Source organism: Peromyscus eremicus, chromosome 7 (assembly GCF_949786415.1).
Source record: "Peromyscus eremicus chromosome 7, PerEre_H2_v1, whole genome shotgun sequence".
NCBI classification, from domain to species: domain Eukaryota; kingdom Metazoa; phylum Chordata; class Mammalia; order Rodentia; family Cricetidae; genus Peromyscus; species Peromyscus eremicus.
This window is the reverse complement of record NC_081422.1, coordinates 78462736-78485215: the sequence shown is the minus strand read 5'-3', so window position 1 is coordinate 78485215 and position 22480 is coordinate 78462736. Positions and strand designations below refer to the sequence as shown.

The window sequence follows — 22480 nt, the reverse complement described above, 5'->3', positions numbered from 1 at the left end:
TTTTGAGTACACATAGGCTGTCAGACTGAAGTAATTAAACTTCTCTTCCTTGTGTTTGTAATCAGCATCTGTCATTTTTTACAAACATTTTCACATGATAATGTGCAGCACTGTCAGACTGGGCATAGTACCAGTGACAGAAGGTAACATTTCTTGAATCATCAGAACTCAGTAAAGAACATGGTAAGCAGTGAGGTTTTTTTTATACTGGAAATCTGCTGTGCCATTTTTATGTAATTCATATAGCTGTTAAAACACTAATAATAATTATGTACTTATTTCAAACATAATTATCATTCATGTTTCATATAGTTGTGTATATGAACTTTATATATACATGTATATACACATGTATGGATGTATATTGTGTGAATACATAATACATATCATGTGTCATAAAGGAAACATGAACTACAGCAATTGTTTAAGTTAGATTTAATAAACTATTTCTTTAAGAATATAGGAAGTAAATATTTTTATTTTTCTGAACCTATCAGAAAATTGAACATGTAGTTGTTATTTATATGATAAAAGAAGATACTACATTAAAATGTTAAAATGTATTTACATTATGTTATATTTTAGACTTAGGTCATTCATTACATTTTGCCAGGTTTCCTGATTTGGTGTTTGACAAAATAGAAGGATTTGGGAAGGTTAATTATTTTAATCAGTGGCATCATTAAAAATCATCAATATGATGGATTTTTAAAATATAGGCACACTTCAGTTAGTATTTTTATATAATTCATTAATAAAGCATCTCCCCATATTGTTGTTAATAAATACCCTAACACTCATTTTACTGCCATTGGTTTCAAACAGAATATAAATCAGATGATATAGTATTCTGAGACACAGAATACTGCATAGAGTACAATCATACTCATCACTTCTGTATTTTGGTGATGCTATATATTTTCTAGTTTTCATTATAAATAAATAAATATATATAGTGAATTATAAGCCACAGATTTCAAAGAAATTTATGAAGATCAGATTTACAATTATGTCTGTTTTTATTTTCCTCTCAGCCAAAATTCTAAACATTTAACAGGAAAGCAACCTTCCTTGTGTCTTTCCAGTACACTTTATTTTAAATATTTTATTATAAAATTCATCAAGTGATAACTTTCTTATTTTTTGCTAATTATTTCCTTGCTGTGAAATATTCATGAGTAAAAACTTATTATAAATTGTGCAATAGCTACAATATGATATGAAGTGAAAAAAATACACAATTTCTAAGTCCTTTTTAGCTCAGAGATTCCATGACATTTCCATATAAAACATTGGTGGACAAGATATAGAGCCAATTATCAGTATAGTGTTTGGATACAAAGACTTTCTGTCATAAAAGAGATATAAAATACATAATAAACATAAATATCAGAGTATATCAGTGAAAATCAATGATCTTCAAAGTAAATGAACTGATTTACTCTGTAAAGTAGCATCTGACTACAAGAGTTTTAGTAGCAGACCTTTGGGGGGGTGGCCCAAGCTGTCATTTTCTCTTAGAATCTTTTTTAGCCTATAAAGATCCATAATTCCACAATGTCCAAGAATTTTTATCATTATGGATAAGGACTTTAGATTTTACTAATAATTTAGAAGATGGTGTGATTATGTTCAACTGATCTCTAAAGAGAAGCTTCCTATATGAAACCCAGATTTGACACTGTCCAATGAAGATGATCAAGTACTTCCTAGACAAAGGAGGTCATGAATTGTTTCTAGAATAGAGACATATAAATACATCCACTGTTCCTCAAATTACTTATGGTCTAAGCAAAAAGAGATTAGAATTTTAAGTTACCTCAAAAACATCTCATGATTTTTAGCATGTTGAAGTTTTAAACTATGATTCAACATAATATAAAGCATAATTCTAAGTGCTTAGAGTGGTTTTTAAAATATAGCAGAGATTAAGAATATAAAGTATCAATCTCTGATGCTTTTGCATGACCTGCATGGCATATCTGTTGACCTATGGAAATGAAAATTCAGAGAGCAAGATCCATTTGTCCTTATTGTCTTTGGGCTACGACAGCCACACCAAGTAGTTGCAACAGAGACCTTATGATCCAAAATAGCCAAAATATTTACTGCCTGGCCTTTTACAGACAAAAGGTTACTAACCCTTAGCTAACTAACAAATCTAACTTAAGAATAAATGCTTAATGATGAGAAAAGTGAAAGTGTAAAGAATTACATTCTGTGACATATAATCATCATAAATATAATGTCTGTAGCATATGAATAAAATGTAAAAGTGATATTTGTGACCTGGTGTCCTTTGATCTAAATTCTGATTTGTCTGTCTTTCTCTATTCTTCATTCCAATCCAGTACATACTATTCTAAGAAACAGCTTTCCCACCAATGTCTCAAACCCAACTCTCTATCCTAAATTCTTGGCGTCTTGGTAAAATTTGTTATGATACAGTTTCAAAGTTTTCCATTCCCTACAACATTGGGAATTTCCTAAATCTGAAGTTCACTTTGTGGTGAATCATAGTAATAATAAGCTGTGAATAATTTGTTTGCTGTAGTATAGCAATGTGGTAGCCAGGGTCTAAACTGTTCCAACCAGTTGAGAAAATATAACCCAAATCTGAGAGTACCCAGAGGGATAGATACACTAGCTGCAGCTGTCTTCAAAACAATTGAGAGATATAATTTTGGTTTTATAAGGTAAGTAAATATGACTAATACAACTTAGTCCATTGCGTAAGATCCTACTTTATTCTCTCAAGCACTCTCCAGGGGTGCCTAGAGGTGGAATCCTGCCAGACCTGTAGGACATTAAGAAACTTTACTCATAACTTATTTGCTATCCTCATATGCTCTGGCTTCCACCAAAAGCCTTTGCCACTAGTTGAAAATTCAGATGGGATTTCTTCTGTCCATGTGTGGGACTGGATTTGGCACAGGAACTGAAGGAGCTAGGTTAAGAGGCAGATGTGGCTCCCTAATTTTGGATTCTATGGCTGGAATATGGTAAGTAACTGGAAAGCAGGGGCCACTAAAGTAATGCCAAAACAATCAATTCATTACTCAATGTCCTAAGTGTATTGGGTCCAATAAATCATAAACATCAACAAAAAGACTTCAAGAGAGAATGTGACCTGTTTGACAGAGTATGGGGGGTGTCATACTAATATCTAGCCTAATCAAGCACTAAAAGCTATCATTATCTATTGAAAGTATAACAAAACTGTTACCACTAAAGTGAACTGTGATTTCATAAGGACCTACAGTCATCTCTCTGTGTTTACCAGGGCATCACAATTTAAGCCATGAATGAAATTACAGTGGGATTTAATAACCACATGCTCTTCTATATAAGTTTTAGACTAAGTTCACTTATTCCACTTTCTTTCTTATTTGATACCTAGTTTGAAGTATCTTCAAAGAAGAGGTAGGAAGCCTTATCAAGAAAACTGGTACAATATGATGCATAATCCTTTTAATATCCATTTAAGCACACTACATGTATATATCCTTTAGATATAATTTTATAGCTTAAAATTACACTGTAAAATATTTCAGTAATATATTCTGTCAGTATTACATTTTTTTTTAAGTTTATTTTTTTTCACATACTCAGCTCTCTCCTCAACCCCTCACTTTTTTTATACAGTGTTCTGTTTGCACATATCCCTGCAAGCCAGAAGAGGGCACCAGATCTCATTACAGATGGTTGTGAGCCACCATGTGGTTGCTGGGAATTGAACTCAGGACCTTTGGAAGAGCAAGCAGTGCTCTTAACCTCTGAGCCATCTCTCCAGCCCCCAGTATTACATTTTATATGATCATTCAAAGGGTACACAGTAATCTAGAACATTTGTTACTCATGTTTTCCAAGATTTGCTGTATCAACACTATTATGAAAACAATTATTATTGCTATAGGTTAAATATCTAAGAATATGAATTTTTCTATTATGGTTCATGTGGAGTATTCCTTATGTTTAGACATAATAATCTAGTAAATCATACTACACAATTATCTCTTAGTAAGATTGTGCCATCCTTTACAGAGCACATCCATGAAAGGCAGACATTGGAAGGTACAGACAACCACCATTACCATGGCCTTGTACTAAAATAACGCACCCAAGTCAAATTTTCTCTGGCTTAAAATGGTGAGATCTACTTTCAACCAGAGAAAAACCCATTGCAATGCAATACTAGACAAAATATCTCCGGTGTCCACTTGACACAGACTGAGAGCAGGAGGGAGGGTGACGGAAGGAGACAGCCTTCAGCCGCCCTCCTCACGTTTGCTTGGTCAGCCTCTCCTTACTTCCTTATATATTTCCTGCAAAGATCACCTTGGCCAGTGTCCTGGGTTCCTCCTGTTGCTCATGAAGACCTGAACCCCAAGTGGAGTCTGCATTTTTCATCTGTCCATGGCCTTTTAAACCCCAACTGGAGTCCGAATAGAAACAGACATAAGGTATTTGTTTCTTCTTTTTGCAATCCTGGAGACAGACCCTGTAATCTCAAACATGTTCAGCAAGCACTGGCACACTGAGTAGTTGACCCAGCCATTGTTTACTTTGAGACATGGTCTCACTAAAATGCTTTGTCAGGCCTTGAACTTGCAATCCCCTTCCTTCAGTAGCTGGGATTATAAGCCTGTGCCACCAGGCTCAGACCTAAGCCAATATCTTGACCTTGGAGGTAACTGGTGTGTGTTTCTTCTTTGACTAGGGCTAAGTGTGAGAGGGTGTATTAACTGACTTAAAAGTCTCTTCCCTTTACAGTTTGAATTTCTGTGATTGTTTCAAAAAGGAATGAGAAAAAACTCAAAGCATACAGCACATTGCATTGTGGGGAGCCATGTGGCCTAATTTCAGATCAGCATATGAGTGTTTGTCCAACGGGTCTCCATGAGGCAAAACCGTGGAAATGGACTCTCACTCAGCAATACTTTGCAGGACCCTTTTGAAAGACAAGAGAACAGTTAGAGAAATACAAGCTAACTATATGCAAGCAGTTTATGGCAAATCATTTCTATTTACGTAAATATATGATGTGTTAAGTTTTGAACAATGTTGTATTCTTGAAAGTGTGTGTCTATGCTTATTACCTTTTAGCTTTGTAAAGACGCCTGGCTTGATATTTAGCCCAACTAGAAAAATACTGAACAGTTGCTTTTGGTTTAAAAGTTGTTTTGATGCAAAGGTTGGGAAAAAACATATTTGACATATTTGTTTTTACCAGAGGTTAATGCTCGAGAGTGGGCGAAACATGCTTATTTTTGAAGTATAAATAAATATGGCTTGAGATATCCAGGGCAGGTCACTTGTATGAAATTCATCTGGTGGCTGGACAATTCTTCTTTTGCCCATGTCCCTTCCCAGTCGCAGGACCTGAACCTAGGCAGCAGTAGGATCACAGCATTGCATTGTCCTACAAATTATCTGAATTATTTTCTCTTGTATCAGATTTTCTAGTAAAATTAGAAATGATTAAAACTCTAGCATGCAAACCTTTTAAAGTTTCATAAAAGTTGAAGACTGAATTTCCTCCACAATCAAACACAGCTAAATAATATGAACTGAAATCATAAACCTTTGAAAAGATAATTCACTTAGGTTTTCTGAGTTCTTCCACATTATTTCTGCTACCTTCAAAAGCTTTTAAATATGACAAATTAATACTGCATAGTATACCAGTTAAGTAACTATGAAAATTTTCAAAGTCAAAGTTAACAAAGGTTACATACAGAGGTAAAGATGTTGTACATAAAGACATGCTGGGTAGGGTTTTATTTTTTCTTTTATTTTTTGAGATTATGATATAATTACATCATTCTCTCCTTTGTTTTCCTCTCTCCTAGCCCTGCCATATGCCCCTCACTGCTCTCTTTCAAATTCATTTTCTATTTTCATCAATTGTTGTTAAATGTACATATGTATGTACATGCATCTCTAAATACAACCTGCCCAGTTCATGTGATATTCCATGCATATATGTTTTAATTTCATTTTAATTCAATTTTAGATTAATACTACATTAAAAAGGCACTTATGTTACTTACATTTTAGTTTTGTGTTATAAAATACGAGACAATACTTTTTTCTCTTTTATCTTCTTTTAACTAAATATAGATTCTTTTTTAATTTTATTCTCATTCAATATATCCTGATTACAGATTCTTCTCACTCTACCTTTCCCAGTTCCTCCCTACCTCTCCTTACCTCCAGATCCACTTCCTTTCTGCCTCACATTAGAAAAGAATAGGCTTATAAGAGGTAACAATGAAACATGACAAAATAAAATATAGTAAGATAAAGCAGACACTATCATATTAAAGTTGGATGCTGTAAACCAACAGAAGGAGGAGTTCCAAGAGCAGGCAAAAGAGTCAGCAACCCACTCATTCTCACAGTCAGGCGTCCCATAACAATACTAAGCTAATAGCTATAATATATATTCAGAGGACCTGGTACAGACCTGGGCAGGCCCTGTGCTTGCTGCTGCAGTCTCTGTGAGCTCATATGTGACTTGCTTAGTTAATTAAGAAGGCCTTGTTCTCCTGGTGTTCTCCATCCCCTCTGGCTCTTACAACCTTTCCCCCTGCTCTTCCTTGGTATTTATAGGTTTGCAAAGATGAAATGGAATGAGGTTAAAGCACTTTGAAAGTAAATACTACACAAGCAACTAAGAATTCAGGATGTGCAGTCTTTTGAGAAACAAAAGCTATGTTTTCTCAAAAATAAAGGTCCAAATTCTGAATGAAGGAAATTTCAACTGAGGATCTTATAACTAACCCCCACACCAATTAATACAACCATAATGAATAGATAAAACAAAGACTAAATGACTTGAAAAAATTTATCACTTAAGAATTTATTCTTAACACATCTTTATTCCATTCAAAAGTTTCCCCTGAAAATTTGGTTAATTAATACCAAAGATAAAAAACAAAAATGGAAATCTCATAGAATGACTAAAAAATTGTTGAAAGATTTAAATGTGCAAATGAACAGCTATGGAGTTTATAGCTACAAAACAATAAATTCTAGGAATCTTGACAAGTTTAACTGTCAACATAAATTAGAAAATTAAGGGAAAAAGGTCACAGACATGTATTAATTTGTGAGTGAATCAATAAATAGCTAAATATGCTTGTTTATAAGATATAAAATTTCTGCTCTTAGGTATGCATGTAGCAAAGAAAGTGGCAGGTCTATCACTACATTCATACATACAAATAGATCAAAATTACTCTTGATATTTTTCAATAAATATCATTGAATTTTTCTCATATCATAAGTATTCTTACAAAATAAGAGCTATTTTCTGAGAACCTATTAGTTCAATGTTTCCTTGAAATTTACTTTATTTTTTCCTGTAAAACAAAATTTTAAGTGTTTATTGGAAAATATCAACTTTAAATGTGCTTTACATCTATAGAGATTATAGTATATCTAACCATCTTCTCTAATAAATTTCTTTTTTTAGGTCCAGGTCTACCTAGATGTAGAAATATAATCATGTGGCTGATGAGCTATAAATGGAAAACTGCTAGAGACAAGAATTCCCCAGGAAACTTTTGTGCTCTGGAGGACAAAATACAAGCCTATTGAAGGATCCCATTTTCATTTGCTTCATACTTAGAATGTAGACATCTGGATCTAACACAGTCATTTTGCCACCATGGGATCCAAATTGGGCATGGTGAAAATAACACAAAAAACCAATATGGATCATTGGATTATATCACTGAGTTTCAACACTTTGCCTAAGGGGAGAACTTATCTCTACCATTGTTGGTTTACAGCTGAACCACTGTTGATTTAATACTAGGTAACTTGTTACTAAAAGTGCTCGTACTTTACACATTATCTGGACATGTAGAACAAGAAATGTGCACACAGAAACTGATGTGCATGAGATGCCATTAGTTATATATTTTATCTGGGTAATGAAATTCTGAGTGTATTTTTCTGTTTTTGTACTTTGGAACATTGCTTGATTTTTTCATAACTAGAATACATTAGGCTTTCAAAGAAAAGGATGATGGATAATTCTTCTAAAATTTTAAGTGGCTTTGATGGTGGATAAAAGCATTAATTCAGAACACAAAGATTTATTCTAAATGTTTGTTGGGAGATGATTTGAGAGTCAATCTTGTAAACGTTATTTTGTTATGAGAAAATTCCAAGACAGTTGTGGGCTGCAAAGATTTGCTCATGCTTAGTCTGATTTACTGAGTGAAATAACTGTTGTGTTAGTTTTTCAATGAACATTGTTGTTTCTTCACATATACTACCTATCATTTTCAATTTTAATTTGAAATTGTGATAATATAGCATAGTATTTCATTCATTTTTATACCTTATGTTAGACAATTAATAATTTAATCACAGATATGAACATGTTTATGTGTTTTATATGGGTTAATATGCTAAAATATATTCATGGCATAATACCCCAGACAAATTTTTGCTTTATTCAAAAATACTTTAATAGTGTAATAAGTGAGCATTTATTTAAATAATAACTGACTATGTATTACTTATCACAGTTGCATAGATATGCATTTCCTAATCTACAGTATAACTTTTTATATGTCAATATATTACTTTTTATAATTCAATAGAGTAGTCACTCTTCATTATAATAAATCATGAAGGCCTTCTACTACATGCCATAATACATTAAACTGAGTATTTTTAGAGTCATAATTCAATTAACCTTAGACACTTGAACAGTTCATGTTGTTTTTTGGTTGGTTAATGTTTTTACCTTATAATTAAATTTATTATATGCTACTCCATGTTTCAACAGTTTAAAACTATCATGTAAAGCAGATTGTAAAGGAGCAGTAGCTTGCAAAGTGTAACAATGCAAAGTCATGTGCTTTGAGTGAAAGGGTTTGTATTCTCTGAGTATCCACTAGCACATCAGTCAGTTAGGTCCGTGCTTATGTTCTGTTTCAGGAATTAAGTGAAGCATGGAAGATTTGTTTTATTAGTGTTCTTGCTCAATTGTAGTTACTCCCAAACTAAACAGATATCTTAAACTACTTAAAATATGTGAGGTTTTCCTTTATTAATTTTCCTAACATGCTGTCTCATGAGATTCTTGATCTGTTGTTTTTTCTCATTTTTCTTCCCTTGTTTCAAAGATGTTTCATAGAATTCCTTCCACAAGATAAATGATAATGAAAAAAATGTCAGTAGGATTATAGAAGTAAAGGAAGCCTCTGCTGGATAGCACACATCTGGTTCAGCAGTGATATTTTTGAAGAGAAGACCTGGAGTCTAGACATTACTGTAAGTCCTTCCTTGTTTCTGTGTCTAGAAAGAACAAAGTAACAGAAACAAAGAGTAAGTAAGATGGAACAATTATTCTGAACACATGAAGTAAGGGAGATGACATTTCCCTGAATGAAAAACAAGGCAGAGTAACATATTTTTTTCTCATTGTTCTAAAATATGAGTGAACATTGTGAAGAGTTCATTTTTAAATCAACAATCGGAAGATCAGAATGTGATATATTTATTACCTGATGTTTGTATCTAGCTAGATTATGTAAAGTAAAGGGTAATAGATTTTGGAGCAAATGCATGATTACACAGTATTCTTGGTTGAGCAGCCAAGCAAAGTACAAAAGAAACCAATTATACCCCATGTTGTGAAATTGCTTTAAATTTCTACTCTGAATCCCTGTTGGTTAAACTCTTGATTAACTGCTCAAAATATGTTATTACAAGACTGAGAGAGCTCCTGGGGTCATTAAATCCCTGCGGCATACCTTTGTAGGCAAAATACCATGTATCTGCTGAGAGCAGAAGGTTAGTGAGGAGAATGAAGGAGAGCTCTCCATCACCATGCTGGGCTGTGTGCCTCTGCGCCATTCCACTGCAAATGTTTCTAGGAAATATCAAGTAAGCACTGAAGATTAGTTATTAAATAAATGAAAGGGAAAGGCAACTTCTAAATCGCTAGAATGCTCAGGAATAAAGACTCAATGAGGTCATGAATGTAAATCAGGGAGATGAGCTCGGGAACTATCCAAGGTACTAACCAGTCCCTGTTTAAAACCTGCTCTTCGGATTGTTCATTCTTGGGTCAGAGGAAAAGAACTAGTAGAGAAGGGGGAGAGATGTTCTTCTGACTTTTTAATGAAACTTCAGGGTAAAATGTTTCTGAAAGAAGCATAGATTACAGGTAGGCCTACATAATCATTTCAGCTTCACCGGATTCCAAAGCAACAAAGCAAGCTTGAAAGGTATGAAATTCACAAAATCTATTTTTACCTATTTCCTGACAGCTACCTGCATTGTGTGCAGCTCTGTCAGTCTTACTGTGTTCAAAATACCATACCTTAAGAGCAATGAAATTTACACACACCAAAAAAGCCCCTGTGACTATTTATTTCCAGTCAAAAAGTTTCTTATTCTGTGTAATGATCCCCCAACTAAAATTGGAAGGGGATGACTAGTATAAAACTAGGCATGCTGAATAGGGAATAAACCTATATGATTAGCGTGGTGGCCAGGATGATCTCTTCATTTTGTTTTCCTGTGGGTTTTGGGCTTATGAGAGATTTTTATAAGCCACATGCACAATTACTCCTCTCCTGATCACCACATTTCTCCTTTCTGTAGGATGCCATCCAAAACAGACCCTAAACTCACTTACAATAATCAAATCAAAGAACTCAATGGCAAATAAATATACTGAAGTTAAGTTGATTTTGCGGTCTTTTATAGGCCATATGCTTTCTTATTAATGATGCTTAATTATGTAGATTCAGAATAAATGAATTCTGAATTCTCCTTACATGTAAATTAATTGTATAATGGTGTCAATTTGATTTTAGCAGCATTGAAAGAGAATTTAAGCTTTCAAATGTGAGTTTTAGTTATTTGGACTAGTTATAGGAGCCAATCAGAAGGCAGTATGGATTTCTAAGTTGTAATCAAAGCCATTCAGAATAATTTTAAATGAGTTTATTCAAATAGAAACATAGTAAAGTTATAACACAATGCCTTAGACCACATTGTTATGTTCATTATCTGTGTTTCATCTACCTATTAATATAATTAATATGAAAAGAAATAACCCCTTTAATAGATGTCTTTATAATTATGTTCTACTCCTTGGATTCATGGTTATTTTAGAGTTACAGCCTCTTAAAATCCCAGGTACAGCTGTATACTCTTCATAGCAATAAGGAAAATTAATTTCATTTCCAAATATTATGAATCTGAATATCAAATCAGCTGTATATGATGAATTTGATTTAAAATCAGCCTAAGCATGTGAATCGCTTTCTTTCATAAAGAAAAATCTTAGAAGGATTCAATCTTAGATGTTTGAGGATGCGTGTGTCTCAAAATTCAGAAATAAATAAAAACACATATATTTACTGAAACCACACTTGAACCTCTCATCTAGTTCTGTGTAATTTTAACTCAGCAATTATACTCTATTCCCCGTACTGTCAGAATAACTGTCTCTTGTTAGAATGAACAGCTTATTGTAGCTTAATTTAATTAGCCATTTAAATTAGTTGGCCAACTCCCATATCATGCTATCGACTAACATGACTTCCTGAGTAGCATTCTCTTTTTATTGTGTTAAAACTGTACCTTGTGGATGTTAGGCAGGCACTCTACCACGGAACTAGATCTTCAGCCTACAAATAAAATTTCAGAAGAGAGACTCCATGCAGCATAGCCAGCCTATGTCAGCTGGTTCAGAGTCGTCAGTCTCAAGAATGGCCTTTGCTTGGGAAGCAGACAGAGCTGCAGATAGAACAGAGCCTCTGTCCTGTGGAAACAGACAGAACGCACGGTAAATACATTTTTGTGTTTTGATTAATTTCCAAATTTTAAGATACACATGTCCTCAGAATATCTCAAGTAATAGTTTTGTAATTTTTTAAAATCAGCTTTGACAGCCCCAGCTGCAGAAGCCGTGCCAACCCCTCCTGACCTCACTGGTTGTAAATGAGTCACTAAAGTAAACCCAGATACTTTTTTTTCTGTTTTTCTCCATAGTATTTATTTTCTTATTATTTAATTATTTATTACATGCCTTCCTGCCCTAAAATATAAGCTCTTATGTGATCAGGAATTTTGTGTTATTCTTCATCCATTGACACGTTCTCAGCACTAAGCATTACCCTGACACATACTGGCACAAATTTCTTTCCCATATGGGTTAATGAATATGCATGTTTTCATATTTTCAATAAAAAGCACAACGAAACCAGAGTTGTCATAAAACACAGAGATGCTGAATGTGCAAAAGCAAAAAAAAAATCATACTCAAAACCTGCGAACAAAGTATATTTTCTAAGATATGCAATCTATTATCCCTGGTACAAAACGCATCCTATGCTTCTGCACTTGATAAACTTTAAGTGTCTTAAGTCTCTCAAACCATTCATATTTAATATGGTAAACACATTAACATCTCCTTGAAATTCAAAACCAAACTTTACTCATTCCGTTCACTTTCCTCAACTTAATGACAAAGCTGTTGTCAGCCTTCCTATGAAGCTAGTTTTCCCAAAACAAAACTGTGATCAGCTCTCTCACCTTACTGTAGACTCAGTTTCTTAGTATGTAAGTGCTCCAAGTCTACAGAGAAGAATGCCTACGCTCTGGTCAGATCACAACATGGCAAGAGGAAACTATGAGCATCAATCAAGTTGCTGAAATCACACAAAAAGAGTTACTGGAAAGATGAAAGCTGAAATTTGTTCCTTTTCTGTTATGAAATGTTTCTTTCACAATACCACTTGCCTCTCAGATTCACAGATCCAGCCCTACCTCACACTCATCCTGTACAGATGCCTCTTCTCTTAAAAACCCCTGAGAGATACAATTTGTAATCTCTCTCAGTAGCCTGCCCAATTATTTATCAAGTAAAATTCAGACTGCAATGCAGTGTAATTCCATTCCACAGGGAGAGCACTTTCTTTGTCTAGTTTTAAATGTTCTATTAAGAAAAATAATAATTTATGATAAATTCACAAGTACAATTTGCACTTGTGTCTTGGCCAGTAGGATGGTGGGGCTTGGAGCATGCACTCAGTCCTTGGATCCAGGCCCCAGTTTAATGACAGTCTGAGTCCTCACACTCAGGCCTCGCCCAGCTAGGCTGCCAAGTGTTTGTCATAGTCATGCACATCAGTCAGTCAGTCACAGGAACGGAATGTGAAATGGTTCTGAGTGCAGCAGACCCTAAGGCAAAGGGTATTCAGCTCAAAAATGCAGAGTCCTGAAAATGTAATCTCTACATGATCTGGTGAAACAATAAAGCCTGGACATCATCTGATCATTAAATCATCAAATTCTGCTTTTACATTTCCTCAAAGATTTTGATAAATCCATTTGCATTCAGCTCTAATGACATTTATAAAGCATTTTCTGTAGGTGAGGAGTCATCCAGTTGTTCTATTGTGTGGTATAGGAAACATAAGCATAGGCTTGGGGAGCTGACAGTTTGAAGATGAGTAGGGATAAATATGTTTTACCTAAGTTAAACACATAGACTGTGCACATATATCAAACATGACAGTACACTACTATTTACAGTTGTGTGTTTCATATGCTAGTTGTAAAATAAGTTTAATTAAGTTTGGTTTCCACCTTTCACAAAGCAAAGTGATATGTTATGCACCTCGCCCATAGTGTGTAAGAATCTGCAAATTTCTTCACAAAGTTGAAATTCTCACATCTGAGATGGAAAGGGAGGTACAGCCTCACTCAGTTTCATGGAAGTTAAATAAACGCACTTCCTGGAAAAAAATCACTATGCATGGTGGAAAATGCAGCAAGTTTTCAATAAATATTCTATACTGTCTCATATAAAAATTAAAATTTTAAATTCAGTAGGTACCTTAGTAACCGAAAAAAAAATCTGATTTATTTATTTACCATAAAGTTCTCCATATGGCTACAAAAGACAGCAACTCATTCTTGTATGAGGCTGAGCAGTACTCCATTGCACATACATACCAAATTTTTATGTACTTGTCAGTTAATAGACACAGGTTGCTCCCAATTTTTGTCTGTTATGATAGTGTCTGGCATCATGATTTCATATCCTTCAATAATACAGCTAATAAAGGCATATTACTGCTTCACACACCAGTTCCAAATTAGCCAGGTACAGAAAAACAAGTACCACATTACCTCACTCATTTACAGAATCTAACAAGTCTGGCCCCATGGAAGCTGAGAGTATAGTTGTGGTTATGAGTCTGTGGAGGGGGGTTGATGGAAAGATTTCATCAGTGGACTAAGTTGCAGTTAGACAGGAGTAAGAAGTTCAGGTGTGCTGTCACGTAGTAACTGAGATGACAATATATTTAATCTGAGGCAAAAGCTATGTGTCATATGTGGACATGCAACCAAGCTTCCTTCTAAATATTTATGTTTATTCCACAAATTAGTGGTGTGGCTCTCAACCTTCATCACAGAAGCTGCTTTTTCAGTGGGGGGGGCAGTTAATGCAGAGACCCACGAGTGGGTAAAGTGTGGAGAACAAGAGACCATTGAATGTTTAGCCCTTCATGAAACATCTAAACCACCCAATGGCTAAAAAACCAGCCAGGAAGAAGTGATGGAACATTGCAGAAGCCGGAGGATGATGAAATGTCACTTTCAGCATAAGACATCGTCACTGCAATCATGAAAACAGTAAGTGCAGTGATCTGCACATGACTACACAAAAAGAGGCATGAAGGTAAGAGGGGGCTATCTGGGAACACCTAGAAATGGGAGGAGTCAAGAGTAAGGTGAGTGAAAGGACTACAGGGAGTAAATAAGTCAAAATACATTGTATACATGCATGAAATTGTCAAAAAAAATGAGAAATATTATATAATGAATACAGGAACCAACCAATAAATATATACATGCACAGACAAGTAGAAATTGCCTAATCAGTTGACTGAGTTTTAAAGTTACTCTCCAGTTCTGGTGTGATTCTGTTTCCCTTATTTACCATTAATACTTTAGCCTCTCAAGCACAGGCTTAAGATCCATCACCTAAGGAATGAGAAACTATCTCCTAAATAAAAGCAGACTCCAGAGCTAGCTGAATTCCATCCCTAAAACTGAGCATTTGTTTGCTTTCGTCAGGCCATTTTGCTCTCCTTTTGAGATGGGTTTCATTCCAGTCTTTTTGGCTAAAGACTGAGGTTTAGTTTTAAGTTCCTTGAGTTAGTATCCAGGAGCATACTACTATGCTTTCAGAAGTATGTTACACACATCTAAGTAGCCATTAACCTGGATTGGGTCTTCCATCTACAGATATCATCGTGGATCAGTCTGAGGCTTCTCTGTGATGGTAAGTGTTACATTTTTGTTTTTCACTCCCTTCTTTCTGTGCCAGTCCCAATCACCTAGAACGACTTATTTCTGTGTTTCTGATATTTCACTGTTGGTGTTCAAGAAGTCACTGGCTATGCCCATACAAAAATGATGTTGCCAATAGGCAATTGAATAACAATGTGTTCATTTACATTATGTTCAACATCTGTAACCTAAAAGCATAGAGAGTTCTCTAAGCAAAATGGCACTTAGGCTCAGCAAAGACTATAGAATGCAGACAATGGTTGTGGTTTTACATTTCAACTCATTTTTCCATAAACACATCTAAGCAAGGCTCAACTTGAAGCTCACTTGTGTCTCAGACTATAGAACTACTTTATATCTAGTGTCAATCATATCTGTAAGCTGTTTGCATGTACAGAAATAAAACACATTTCAACACCTAAAGTATGCTTCTTGACATGTAAAATTAATCACCAGAACAATTTAATGTAAAATTAATCACCAGAACAATTTAATCTGAAAGTAAATGGAGGCAGTTATAACCCAATTTTAAGAGATCAAATTTTGAAAACACATATTCAAGTTGGTGGAACACTTAGTCTATACTCAAGGAAATAGATGGAAACACATTCAGTCTTTAAATTATTCTATTGAAATAAAGCTGGACATCTACAGTAACTGGACTATTTCAGAAAAATAATAGTTTTGTTTTATAGTTGCCTGAGTTCAACTCCTCTTATGCTATGAATACATTGACTACTATTGGCCTGATATTTTCCACTACACCATGATCCAGCTGACCTAACCAGCCCAGGGCAGTGACTGTCAAATACACTTACTATGAAAGTATGGAAAATATTGTTCTGAGGTGAGATGGGTGTGGTTATCTTTTTTGAAAACAGATTCTTCTCTTGTAGACTATATCCCAACTATAGTTTCCCCTCCCTCCACTCCTCCTAGCTCTCCCCACCTTTCTTCTCCCCTAGATCTATTCCCCAACTAAAATTTATAAGACGGCTTTTAAGCAAAGCTTAGAGGTCCAGTAGAAACAAAATCTCAAGGCTCAGCATTGTCTTTGTTGATTATTAACCCAAATTATGACTATTAGGAATAACCAAATGAAAACTGTGTTGCAGAGACCAGTGGGGGAAATGCTTTCAACAGATAGTGAATGGTTTTCTGTTGACTATTCCCAGCCAGTGCGGGGAAATGGAGATAGAGAAGTAGCTTGGATTTGACAATATGGAAAGCCAGTGTTTGTAAAGTAACTCTTCTAGAGGAGGATGGAGATGCACACCAAACCTCTGTAAAGTGGAGACTGGATATATAAGGAAGTCCTGAGGAAATGGAATCTTTGCTCTTTGTTTTACTCTGCTAAGGAAAAGGTCGAAATGTGATGGAATATGGCAGCAGGCTGGACAGAGGAGACTCTTGGCTTTTACTAGTGTGTACTGAGTTTTATTTGCATCATTCAAAGAAGAGTCATACAAGAAGAGAAAAGAGAATCAGTGTAAACCTGTGAAAGGTTTATTAATGGGATCTGTTTTTCACATGAAGACCATACATGGTAGGAACAAAGCAAAAAGAACAGAAATGAATACTAAGCAGCTCTTTTCATTCTTTGGTGAAAGAATTTCCTACTGCTCTGTGGATTCTGAGATTCTCTTTCATAGTCTACCCATTTATCAGCTTGCTCCAGAAACAGTTCTTCTGTTAGTGGGGAACACCATCCCTGTGCATTCCTCTCTTTGTGGAGGTAGCCTTACCAATTTTTTAATCTACTTTTTCTAAATCTAGCTGTCAAGGTCAGCTCCAAATGCTTAGACTTGAGTCATCCATCAACTGTAAGCCCCTTTCTGCTAAAATGCAGCTCAAAACTCTTTGACTTACTTTGAGTGTTTGTCTTTTATTTACTTAAAGGGCATCTGCCTTTGGAATCTGCCTTAGCCCGTGGTCTCTATATCTGTACTGAAAACACTGCCTTTCCACTGTGTGGATACCACTGTCTGAGCAACCCCTCCCTGAGAGCCACCATGAATTACATTACAGGGTCTCTTAACCAGGTGTTTTAAATACAAAGATGTGAGAAAATTTTGCAAAGTCACTAAACTGTACAGATTTAGAAGCATAATCAAATTGAAAAATGCAATAAAAGTAATTATGGAGAAAATAATTAGGGATTTGACATAAAATTCTAACACATGGTCCTGCAATGCAGAAATGAGTCTATCCTGTGCATGTGTATTAGACTGGGCATGTGAGAGGTGACCCAACATTTACAGAGTTATAGATTTTTTTTAAAATTTTCAAAATAATTATTAGCAAATTGTCCACCTCTGGCCTTGCAGAAAGTGGTCCTGATGATCTTCAGAAGCAATCACCATAATATGATATAGTAAATGTGTGTGTTATATCAAGCTAATCCATTGGTGAAAATACATAATTTTTGATAAACTGTCCTTTCTCAACCCAGAGATTTTATATATATATGTATGTATATGCTTTTCATTATATATATTATACATTATTTTTAGAACTTCCTCAGTTCCATAGAGTTCTTAATAAAATCACACACATATATTTATAAAATTTAAATATTTACAATCCTACTTCATACTTCAGTCTGAATAATATAAAGCAACAGAAAGGGTCCATTTCTAAAGCCTGCCTTTATGTAAGTCAGTATGTTCTGTAAAGAGAGCATTGGTTAATCTGAGGATGCTCGGTTCAATGAAGGCATTTAAATCAGCTTCTGTTATTGTTTATCCTTTCAAAGATATATGGCTTATCTAGACCCATGACAGCAATGTTAATACAAGGCTAGTATTGAATCTATTTGCAGGACATGTTTGTATAGACATTTGATTCAAATCTTAAATCATATAGCACTGGTCTAAAATCAAAATCACAATGTCTTTGTGGCTTAATTGTAAAATCTTTAACCTCCACTTTTATAATGTATAAATAAAAGAAGATCAGCCATTTTCCCACCAAGAATGAAGAGGTTAGGAGTATGTGTCATTCATGAATAGCCCAGTTACTGGTATATACTAGATTATCAGTAAATGTTGGTTCCTTTCCTCCCATCCAAATTAGGAAAGCAAAGACCAAGCTGATTCAGAGACGCACACAGCATCCCACAAACAATTCTTTGAAGCAAATAGGTCCAAATCAGCTCCTTTTCTTCACTCACATAACAGCCAATCAGTTGAAATATGAAAGGTCTATTCAACTAATGTGTTCTGTTTCTAAATATTAGCAGGGTTGGTTGCATACAATAACAGATCCTTGTTAAAGACTTCACCCCACCCCAAAACCCCAGTTATCCCTCCCGAAATAGAAACTATCTGGGGACCAGACAGGACAGACCAGTGCTTATCCACAGCCAGAGACAGTTTAGGAGACTTATTAGAGATGATGTGTTAGTAGCGCCATCTATGTGTGAGAGAAGTATGTGCACGTCTTGGTAACATTCCCCAGGTAAGTGTTCCTGTGTGGAAGATCAAAGAGACACAGTAAGAACACTACAGGATCTGTGTAGGAGCATGCAGGGAGACTGGCCAGCTTCTAACTTTAATTTTATAATCCAGTGGTTTTAATTTAAGATGGGGACACTTAAACTGAACAGATAGGAGAAATTGTTGACAAGACCTACTACACTCTAACAGACATTTTAGTGAGGAGCACACTGTAGTTCAGGTATGCTGAGTGGCCAAAGAAGCTTAACCATGTCTTTTACCTTGACTTCATGCCCCTCCACTCCGCCCTCAGCATCTGGCAATCACTAATGCTCCTTTTGATTCTATCAGTGTAGGTGTTTACGGTGCCACACATCAGTGGAATCACACAGCATTTGTTGTGACTGGTTAATCTCGTTCGGCATACTGTCCTTAAAGTCCATCCAAATTGATACATATTGTACAATCCCTTACTGCCTGTGTGTGACTGTCCATGTGCCACACTTCATCCACTCTGCAGTGGACAGTTAAGTCTTTTCTGCACAGTGGCTACTCTGGAGGAAGCTACAGGAACATACTAATTCTCTGCTCCTTCGAAATCCTGATTTCAGATCTTTTGGAAAAATACACATGAATGAGGTGGCTGGATCACATCACGTTCCACATCTAGTTTTTTTGATGGCTCTCCACACTGGTTGTTATCATGTCTATTGTTCATTTTCACTGTCAATATGCTTTAGTTGCACACCCTTAACTGCCACATCTTTGTACAGCCCCAGGGACTTGGACCTGACTGAGAATAATGAAGGAATGAAGAAATTACAAACAGCCATAGAAAAGCTGGGATAGAGTGGACTGTACTCTCCACTAGAGAAACCACAGCCCACTCCCCAAGGTCATTGCATTTATATAGCGAGTTGAACAGGGAGATGAGGTTATTGTATACATATCAACAAGGAGGCAGGGGTTGTGGTATACAGCTGGATCAAAGAGACATTGTAGCTAATCTTGGTAGGAGCAGTCTCTATAGGGAGCAGTCTTTAGGTTATAAATGTTGAGGGGAGTTATGGTGTACATTTCTCCATGCGCTATTCACTCTTATTCACCTAGGAAGAGTTTGCTGTCCCTATGAGCCTAACACTGGACACTTTGCCATTTTCCCATTGGTCTAAGGCTGTGGGGTACATGGCAGGGCCATGTCCGTATCAACAGTACACGTTCACTCGGGACCTCACTCTCTCTGAGCTATAACAAATGAACAAATTCATTGAAATTTTGAATTAGCTGAACTTGTCTTTTATTTAATAATTTTCAGGCATTTTTTTCTTCATAGCAATAATTACTATCAGTATATAACAATAAATACAACTACATTGAATATTATTATATTTTTATTTTTAAACATTAATATACCAGATGGAAACCACTGTTCCATTAAATCTAAGTCTAAAGTAGTGTCTAAGAATCCCTCCTTGGTCAATTGCAAAAAAGAAGAAGCCACTGAGGAGAGACAAGACTTTACATCCAATTTGCTGACATAGTAAGCGCCTGGCTGTACTGTGAATCAGTGTCCCTTGACATTTACTTTGGTGTTGAAAAATATAATTGTGTTTCTTTAAATGTTCTGACATATAGTATTTTGTTCCTTTGAACAATACATGGATCTCCTTTGACAAAATATTTTAGCTTGCATTGAGAATAACTTTTCTCTAGCTATCTTACTTACTTTAAAAAGGTAGAAGTTGAAAGATGTTGAGGTAGGAAACTAATTATTGCTAAGTTTCAACTCAGCAGTTAGTTCCATTCAATTAAATAATATATAAAATCCAATGACATTAAGGAATGACAGAGTCAAGATCTGTGTTCCAGTTAGCTCAGCTTCAGCACACAATACACTTGCTCCTACGTAACACACATAAAGAAATCATATGAACCAGGCATGATACGCCGCATTAGTAATCCTGGCACTCGTGAGATGGAGATGAAGACCATGAGTTCAAGTCCAGCTTGAGTTACACAGCAATACTTTATGTCAACAAAGATTAAAGACAAAAGAAGAAAAAAAAAACTTTAAAAAATGTCATACTGATCTTCAAAAATCCAAGCACAAAAGAATGAATTTTTGTTTCTTTCTTCTATAAAGCAGTCAAACATAAGGACAACTAACTGTGTTCGAAGCTAGGACCATGCTTATCTTAGGCGGCGCTGGTAACTGGAAAGGATCCAAGGTACAGATTATGCTGTTTCCAAATCTACATGCTGATAATTCAGAACTGTTTATTTTGTGAAAAATCTTCAATTTATGCACTGATGGTTTCTATACTTTGATTTTGTTCTTATAAAAATATTCATTTTGAGATAAATGAGGCATATTAATTACATGGCATTTAGGCTTGGATTCATTTCATAAAATACTTCTTTTAGCTTTTATAAAGTCTAACTAGTCTTGGACTTGAAAAGCTAAGCAGAATATCTTTCCAAATCAACTTTCATTTAAGACATCTGTAATTCTATTTCTGAGACCATCAAATCCTCAGAGGTCAGAGGTGAATATTTAAAAACAAAAAAGTATGAGCCATTTGTACACCGCCAGCCACATCACAGATGACTTGGATCAAGAATTGGCTTCTGTTACCAATGATGTGTTTTTGACTCTCATTGTATCAGGCTGTTTGGCAGGGTGCTGCCTGGAGAACACAGCATAGTCCTTATTTATACTCACCCACTTCATGTAGAAGTATAACTACAACAAATAAAAGGAATTTGGACTATACATTTGGAGTCAAAAAATATCCCTGCTTCTTCCTTCTCCCTCAATTCAACAGCACTTTTATCTTACAGACTTTGACAGAGTACAAACTTTGAGGTGGCAGACAACTTCTAATATCCAAACTGAAAACAGTATAGAAGAAAAGAAACAAAGGAAGAAAACAATGGAACAAGAGGGAAGTTGTGGCTTTAGAACTAAATATTAAAATTTCTTGATAAACTATTGGAATATTTTTATTTGGCCCATATTTAGAGATGATAGCTGAAAACTACTAAATTTACAATAGTTTAAATCAGAAAATACTATAAGGTGTTTTGTATTGTTAGCTTAGTATATAATTGTAAAATGAAATGCAAAGTAGACAATGTTATCAAATCTCACCAAATTACTTACCTTGCATCCTATTGAGCAATTGCAGCTCATTTCCAAGCTAGAGGAACAAAGAATGGCAAGGTAGACCAGACAACTGCCCACATCTAATCAATTGCACTTTCCCAAGGACAGAAATCCCAAGTTCTGGTCCTAGGAAACCCTGAGAGGCAGGCAAGGTGGATTGACAGAGCATTCTGCACAAAGGATCAACTTGAATAGTGCTTTGAAATGGTGTCTGTCTATCACCCATATAACAGCATCTTAAGCACCAGAAGTCAAGTACATGGCTAATTTAAGTCCCAGTAACTCTTTTGACAGATAGACCCTTCAGAGCCTGTCTTTGAACTGTGGCAAGGTTTTTGAGGAAGCTTACATATTATGCGATGTCTCAAAGTAGCAATCTGTGCAAACCAATGCTTCATAAACTAAGCAGAAAGGATATTTTATCTATATCCAAAATCATTTGTTAGTGATCAGCAATGATGAGTTCGATTGGCATGGATTATAAAAGAAGATAGATCTAACATTGACTGTGGCAGTAGCAAAAGGCTTCTTT

General features: G+C 35.3%; 1 long non-coding RNA gene across 1 annotated transcript; it reads left to right on the top strand.

The window, feature by feature from the left end:
- Nucleotides 1–11637: 11637 nt before the first annotated feature.
- LOC131914421 (uncharacterized) lies at nucleotides 11638–17017 on the top strand. Its single transcript, XR_009380131.1, has 3 exons — nucleotides 11638–11827; nucleotides 15301–15337; nucleotides 16704–17017. It is a non-coding gene; the product is annotated as an uncharacterized LOC131914421 (long non-coding RNA).
- The last annotated feature ends 5463 nt before the right edge of the window (nucleotides 17018–22480 follow it).